We start from the raw sequence: 8581 nt of genomic DNA on the forward strand, positions 1-8581 counted from the left end.
TTGATGAAATTAATAGAGATAAAGAAATTGATGAAGATATAAATATTCAAAAAATTAGGAAAATTCTTTATCAATTAGAAACCTTGTTAAAACATGAAGAAAGTAATAGAAGTATAACAATAAAAGATTTAGAAGAAATATTAGTTAGAACAAAAGAAGTAAACCAACTAAAAGTAGTTAAACAAGAACCTATAACTACATTTATGTTAATAAACCCATCATCTTCATGGAAGGGATAAAAACTGAATACATAGAAACATTAAGAAGATCTAATGATATTGAAGAAATTAGACAATTGATGGAACAACTACAAATAATAGAAGAAGAAAATAAACAAGTAGAAAAAATAGAAAAAATAGAAACTAAGGAAGAGAATGAAGAAGTAATATTAAATTATAATTCTTCAGAAATAGGATCTGAATTAGGATCTGAATCAGATATAGACGAAATATTTATGGAAAAAGGAGAAACAAGTAATTCTAAACAAAAAAGAAAACGTGAAGAGAGTTGGAATCCTCATAGTTCTTGGGAAAACTATGAATATGAAACTATGAATAAAAAAGGTTATGCAAAGGCCAGTGGAAAATGGACAAAAGTTGCGGAAGAATTTAAACCTTACTATGAAGAAACTAAATCTAAAAAATTATTAAACTTTTACTGTGTAAGAAATCCAGAGGATATACTACAAAGGTGGTCTAATGATATGATTATGCTTATAGCAACCGATGAAAAATTTTCTAAGATAAACCTAATGGATGTCAAGAATTTAATAGCTTATAGAACAACAGGAAATGTGCTGAAATTTTTAACAAGTATTAGTGATGAAACATGGAATCAATATATAGGAATGGTAGAAAATAATAATCAACAATTTGCTAAACTAATAATGGAATTAATATATAAAGAATTCATAGGCTACAACACTCTTGAACATAAAACAGAAGTAAATAAACTTTTGCGAGAAAAAGCAGAAGTTCATCTAATTAATATGCAGATATGTAATATGTGTGAAATAGATAGTTTCATTTGTGAGTATAAAAAATACTATTATGAATTAGATAATGAAACTAGGGAAATATATCGAGGAGTCTTTATATCCAAGTTACCATACCCACTTAGTGTAAAAATAAGAGATATATGGAAATCCCAACCAATTGAATTAGGTGACAGCTTAGGAGGTATTATTCAAATCTTATATAATGAATTAAGACGGCAATGTATAAAGAGTACAAGAGCTAAACAATTAAATAGAGGTAGAACCTCACTTTGTTGTGATATACCAGAGATAGAGCAACCAGGAAATTATGGTTGTAATCAACGAAGTAGAAAAAGTTATAAAAGAAGACATAAATTAAGAAAAACTTATCCAAGAAAAAAGGCCTATAAAAATACTAGAAGAAAGTATTTTAGAAAGAGAAAACAAACACCTAAAAAATATTGTCCAAAAGGAATAAAGAAATGCGTATGTTGGATATGCAATGTAGAAGCTCATTATGCCAATGAATGTCCGACAAAGAAACAAAAAGATCTTAAAGAAAAATCAAAACTAATAAAGAAAGTATATAAAATATATAATTTAGAACCATTAGAAGATGAATTAAGTGATTCTGATTGTAGTGTATATGAATATATAGAGGATGAATTATCTTCAGAAGAAACAGAATCTAAATAGTACATATATCAAAATTAAAATTGAAAAAGAAAACAAAGATACTGAAGCCTATATAGATACAGAAGCAAGTATTTGTATAGCAACCAAATCATTATTTAGTAAATGGAAAAGATTAGAAAAACCATTAAAGATCCAAATAGCAGATGGCACAATACACCCACTAAATTGGGTAGCTACAAGAATTACTTTAAATATTGAAAATAAATTATTCATAGTACCTACAATATATCAACAAGAAACAGGGTTAGATATAATAATAGGAAATAATTTCTTACGATTATATGCACCCTTTTGCCAATACTTAGAATATATATCGATTAAGGCTCCATATATTAAAGGAAAACAACTAAAAGAAATTATAGATATCCCTATTATTCATTCTTCACAAACAATTTATTCAAGAAAACAATCAGAGCTCTCCAGACTAAAGCGTGGTGAAATTATATATTTAGTTTGTAGAAAAATGCGTTATGCATTAATTAATTTAGAACCAGGAAGAAAAATCTCAATACATATTGAAGAACTATTAGATAAAGTGTGTAGTGAAAACCCACTAGATCCTAAAATTAATAATAAAAACATGGAACTAGTTGAATTGAAACTAAAAGACCCAACAAAAGAAATCAAATGTAAACCTATGATATACACAAAACAAGATAGAGATGAATCTGCTGAAGATATTAAGCAAATGTGTGAGAAAGGATTAATAAGACCATCAAAAAGTAAACATTCAGCACCAGCATTTTATGTTGAAAATCATAATGAGATTAAAAGAGGAAAGAGAAGAATGGTAATTAATTATAAACAAATAAATGATGCTATGGAAGGTGATGCGTATTTTCTTCCAAGAAGGGATTTAATTATTGAAAGATTTAATAATATGACCTGGTTTAGTACTTTTGATTGTAAATCTGGATTTTATCAAATAAGATTATCAGAAGAATCTAAAGCTTTAACAGCATTTAGTTGTCCTCAAGGTCAATATGAATGGAATGTTCTTCCAATGGGAATGAAACAATCACCAGGTATTTTCCAACGCAGGATGGATTCTATCCTTAAAGAATTCAAAGATTTTTGTCTTATTTATATTGATGATATATTAGTTTTTTCAAATAAGGATCTAGATGATCACTTTAAAAAAGTAGAATTAGTACTTAATAGGTGTTTAGAACATGGAGTAGTATTAAGTAAGAAAAAAGCTATAGTAGCTCAAAATAAAATCAATTATTTAGGATTAGAAATCGAAAAAGGGAAAATAATAATGCAAAAACATGTATTAGAAAAACTTCAAAATTTTCCCACTAAACTAAAAGAAAAAAAGGAATTACAAAGATTTCTTGGATTACTAACATATATTTCAAATGAAGGTTTTATTAAAAATCTTGCAGCTGAAAGAAAATTACTTCAACAAAAACTTAAGAAGTATGCTATTTGGTCATGGACCGAAGAAGACGAAATACTTATTACTAAATTGAAATATTTATGTCAAGATCTTCCTGAATTATATCATCCATCAGATGATGATCTAATTATTATTGAAACTGACGCATCAAATGAATGTTGGGGAGGTGTTATGAAGGCTAAGCCTCCTGGCCAAAAGAAAGAATTACTATGCAGATATATGTCTGGAACCTTTTCAGACAGTGAAATTAATTATCCTACTCATGAAAAAGAAACATTAGCATTAATTCGGATGTTAGAAAAACATCGAATTTATGTTCTTGATAAAGAATTTATTGTTAGAACCGATTATACTTATTGTTGCAGGTTTCAAAAATATTAATCATAAAGGAACTTACAAGCAAGGCAGGCTTATAAGATGGCAGATGAAACTAGCCGAATATAATTACTCAATTACTCACATTAAAGGCGAAAAGAACGTACTTGCAGATATACTTTCTAGAGAATGGAACGAATCTCAGAAGAAATTTTGAAACAACAATTGGAGTTAAAAGAAGCACTAAGAATTCACAAAATAAAAGAGCAAGAACTGATTGGAAAGGAAGTGGAATTAATCGATAAGGAAATAGAAATTATAAAATCTCAACTTAGAATGAAGAATCCACTTGAAGAGATTAAATTAAAAGAACCTAAGAAATGGTATGCAGTATTTAACGGACCATTTCCAGAAATTTATGATGAATGGTATAAAGCAGCCCCTCACTGTACAAAAATCTCAGGAGTTACTTATAAAGGGTATGCCACCAAAGAAGAAACTGAAAAAGCAATGAATGATCATAGAGAATCAGAAAAATCAAGAAAAGAGATTTATCTTGGCCCAAGAACTTTTTTAGAAACAACAAAGAATAATGCACCAGAAAGAACATCCATGAAAATCTTAGGAAGAATTCCTTCTTCCCTCGATAATTTGCCAATTATGTCTCGAAAAGAGCATGAAAATCAGGTTAGACTCTCTGAAGAAAAATTTAAGGAGAATTTAAAAAGACTTACTTACTAGACCGAGAAAGAAAATACTAATTGTTTCTATATGGTGGATAGAAAGCTTTTTGGAGTAAAAGCTATATATAATTTCACCAGGAGCATCCCAGTTACTAACATTTAATATGTTCCAATTTGGACTTATTGAATGCCTTTATTTAACTAAAAATCTGGAAGAAATTAATCTTTTTCCATATAATTTTAAAGAATCAGTCCAGAATTTTAAAAAGAATATTGCTGGAGAAAGAAATATTTATTTAAAATTTTATTCAGCCTATCCGGATTTTACAACGAATCAACCAGCCAAGCACTTTGTCTTCATTGGAGTAAGCAATAATCAATTTCCTTTAAGAGATGACTCAAAAGAAGAAATGTATGATGATGATCACTTAAATATAATTTTATCCAATCAACTTTCAAGCATATTCTTTCAATGTCAAGCTATTGGAAAAAATTCATGTATGAAAGTATTGTACAAAGCACCTAATCTCCTACTACTAAGCAAGACAAGTGGAAAGGTACTAAAGGATAGAGATATCCATTTATTGACATCTTTTGAGCTACCATTTTACGCATTTGATAAGGAGACAATGAATTATAAGCCATGTGTACTTAAGGAGTTATGTTCAAATATAAAAAAGAGTGAAAATCATGCATGTGAAAGATGCTTTCAAGAAAAAGATGCCATGGAAGTGACTAAGTGTCTAGAAAAGTCTATGTGTCTTAAGGATGAGGACAATGATGAAGCAATAATAGAGTCATGAAGATGAGGATAAAGGAAATGAATAATAGAGTCATGAAGATGAGGATAAGGGGAAGTAATAATAGAGTCATGAAGTAGATAAAAAGTAAATTCATTTGTCATGTAGTATTTAAGTGTTTTAAATAAGTGGTACTATAGATGAATAGTACTATGCATTGTTGTAAAAAGAAAATAATATTATAATGTGTGTTTAGGGCTACCAATAAGTGCTTCTACGATGGGAAGAAGCAAGTTGTAGAAAACAACCTTTGTGTAAGTTTCTCTTTAGAAACACATGCTAATCCTTTAGGATTTAGCTTGGCACCTTTTGTGTGCATTGTTGTAACATAAACTTATATCAATAAAACCATGTTTCTACTTATTCAAGAATCATTCAATTAAATTACACAACATATATATCTATTAATCAACTATCTCACATAAACTTACGGAAGCAGCGGTGGACCAAAATTTCAGAAGAAATCATGATCAGGTATAATTTCTTTACTTACTTACTTTTATTAAGTGTTATAATTTTCTTATATGTCTAGCATAACAAAAATGGAAAAAGAAATAGTAAATGATATAGAACATTTACATATTACTGAAGAAGATGGAAATTACGAAGGAAGTATTTTAATAGATCCAACCTTATTTCAAAAAATACAAAAGGAAGACTTAGATTTAACTAAGGATGCAAATATGAAGGGAAAAGATAGAATTGGAGGAATAATGAAAAGATTTAACCAAAAGGATAATATTATATATTATGGTAAAATAATTAATGAAACACCAACTGATATAGCAGATGCCCAAGGACATACCTATATACAATTATTAAATAAAAAGAAACTTATGGAACTCAAGAAAAATATAAAGAAAGATGAACATAGAAATAAAATAGGATATATTCATATAGGAGCAGTGCAAGTATTTCTCAAAGCAACTTTTCAAGAAGGAATAAATTCTCCAGTAGAACTAATATTAAAAGATGATAGAATTACAGACCCAGTAGATAAAATACTTGGAGTAGTAGAAGGAAATTTAGCTTATGGTAAACTAAAATTTGAAATATATCCAAATATTGGAATACCTTTAAATACTCAAAGATTAGAGCAAACTTTAACTCTTGAACACAAATTCCTTAGAGGAAAATTAATGAGATCAGGAGATAAAATATTTTCAATCACTTATTGTGTTAATTATGCATTAACTAATTCTCATCATAGTATTACCTTTAGAAATAATAATAGAATTGATATTCCAAGTCTTATTGAAGATATAGGAAAAATTTATTATCCAAAGAAAAATGAAATAACTGAGCTACGAATTTTTATGAATAAATCAAAGTTTTTAGAGTTAAGAAAAAATCAAATACCAAAACCAATTAGATTTTATGAACCTGAAAAAATTGAAGAAAGTGATATTGATAAACTTTCAAACCAAGTAAAGGACTTAACAACATATTTGAAAAATAGATTATAAATTTAAACAAAATGAGTATTGCTGAATTTAGTATAAAAGAAAAAGAAAAAGAAATAGTTATAAAAATAAAAGAAATAGATATAACTTGTTTTGATAATATTGAAATAATGAGAAAGATTTTTATGAAAAACTAAGATGTATTTGGAAATTTACTTTACCAAATGACTTAAAAACAAAAATATGTAAAGAATATGGAAAATTATGTGCACAAGCTATACTTTTTGAAAATGAAATACATTATGCACTAGAAAGTGATATAAATTATATTTTATTAGTTGAAAGTTTTTATGATGATGAAGTTATAATAGACTTAGCTTTAATAGACAATGATGAAATTTGGGACTATTTTGATGATGATTAAGCTAATAAAAATAAATTATAAAATTATTTCAATAAATAATGAGGTATCATTTTTGGTATCAGAGCACTAAGATTCAAATTAATTAAATTAAAAAAAAAAAACAAAAATTTATTTTAAAACTAGAAAATGAGTATAGTTAATGAAAGATTACGAATTATAGAACTTAATAGTTTAATTAAAAGAACAAGAGGTCACATAAAAATATTATATGATAGACTAGATTATTTTTTAATAATAGGAGTTGATTTTGAAAATGAAAGAATTACAAAACACCTTTTAGAATATGAAAATAAATTAGATTTTTACAAAGCAAGGTTAAAAGAATTAAATGAATATAAAAATATCCGTCACTGAGAATTGCGACCAAGGAATTAGAGACCAAAATTAAAATTCGGTCAGTAAAAACCGTCACTATCATGACTTATTTTAGCTGTATAAAACCATACGGATCCGGATACCTATACGACCCGAAATACTAAACCATACGGATCCGGATACCTATACGACCCGAAATACTACACTACTAGAAAAAGTTGAAATAGCCACGGAAAATTTAAAATAATTTTATTATCTGAAGAAATTGATGTGATGTATAAGGATTTAAATAACACAATGAATGAAATAAATAAAAATATTATATTATTAATAGAAAATACCAATAAAATTGCAGATTATACCTTTAATAAAATAAAAAATGGTCTTACTGAAATAAATAATATACATGAAACCCTTGATGAAATTAATAGAGATAAAGAAATTGATGAAGATATAAATATTCAAAAAATTAGAAAAATTCTTTATCAATTAGAAACCTTGTTAAAACATGAAGAAAGTAATAGAAGTATAACAATAAAAGATTTAGAAGAAATATTAGTTAGAACAAAAGAAGTAAACCAACTAAAAGTAGTTAAACAAGAACCTATAACTACATTTATGTTAATAAACCCATCATCTTCATGGAGGGGATAAAAACTGAATACATAGAAGCATTAAGAAGATCTAATGATATTGAAGAAATTAGACAATTGATGGAACAACTACAAATAATAGAAGAAGAAAATAAACAAGTAGAAAAAATAGAAACTAAGGAAGAGAATGAAGAAGTAATATTAAATTATAATTCTTCAGAAATAGGATCTGAATTAGGATCTGAATCAGATATGGACGAAATATTTATGGAAAAAGGAGAAACAAGTAATTCTAAACAAAAAAGAAAACGTGAAGAGAGTTGGAATCCTCATAGTTCTTGGGAAAACTATGAATATGAAACTATGAATAAAAAAGGTTATACAAAGGCCAGTGGAAAATGGACAAAAGTTGCGGAAGAATTTAAACCTTACTATGAAGAAACTAAATCTAAAAAATTATTAAACTTAGACTATGTAAGAAATCCAGAGGATATACTACAAAGGTGGTCTAATGATATGATTATGCTTATAGCAACCGATGAAAAATTTTCTAAGATAAATCTAATGGATGTCAAGAATTTAATAGCTTATAGAACAACAGGAAATGTGCTGAAATTCTTAACAAGTATTAGTGATGAAACATGGAATCAATATATAGGAATGGTAGAAAATAATAATCAACAATTTGCTAAACTAATAATGGAATTAATATATAAAGAATTCATAGGCTACAATACTCTTGAACATAAAACAGAAGTAAATAGACTTTTGCGAGAAAAGGCAGAAATTCATCTAATTAATATGCAGATATGTAATATGTGTGAAATAGATAGTTTCATTTGTGAGTATAAAAAATACTATTATGAATTAGATAATGAAACTAGGGAAATATATCGAGGAGTCTTTATATCCAAGTTACCATACCCACTTAGTGCAAAAATAAGAGATATATGGAAATCTCAACCAATTGAATT

The 8581-nt window shown here is 27.2% G+C and overlaps 1 pseudogene; it reads left to right on the forward strand.

The window, feature by feature from the left end:
• The first annotated feature begins 3578 nt into the window (after positions 1–3578).
• On the forward strand, positions 3579–6338 carry LOC131625338 (uncharacterized; annotated as a pseudogene).
• The last annotated feature ends 2243 nt before the right edge of the window (positions 6339–8581 follow it).

Source organism: Vicia villosa, unplaced genomic scaffold (genome assembly GCF_029867415.1).
Source record: "Vicia villosa cultivar HV-30 ecotype Madison, WI unplaced genomic scaffold, Vvil1.0 ctg.000205F_1_1, whole genome shotgun sequence".
In the NCBI taxonomy this organism is placed as follows: Eukaryota; Viridiplantae; Streptophyta; class Magnoliopsida; order Fabales; family Fabaceae; genus Vicia; species Vicia villosa.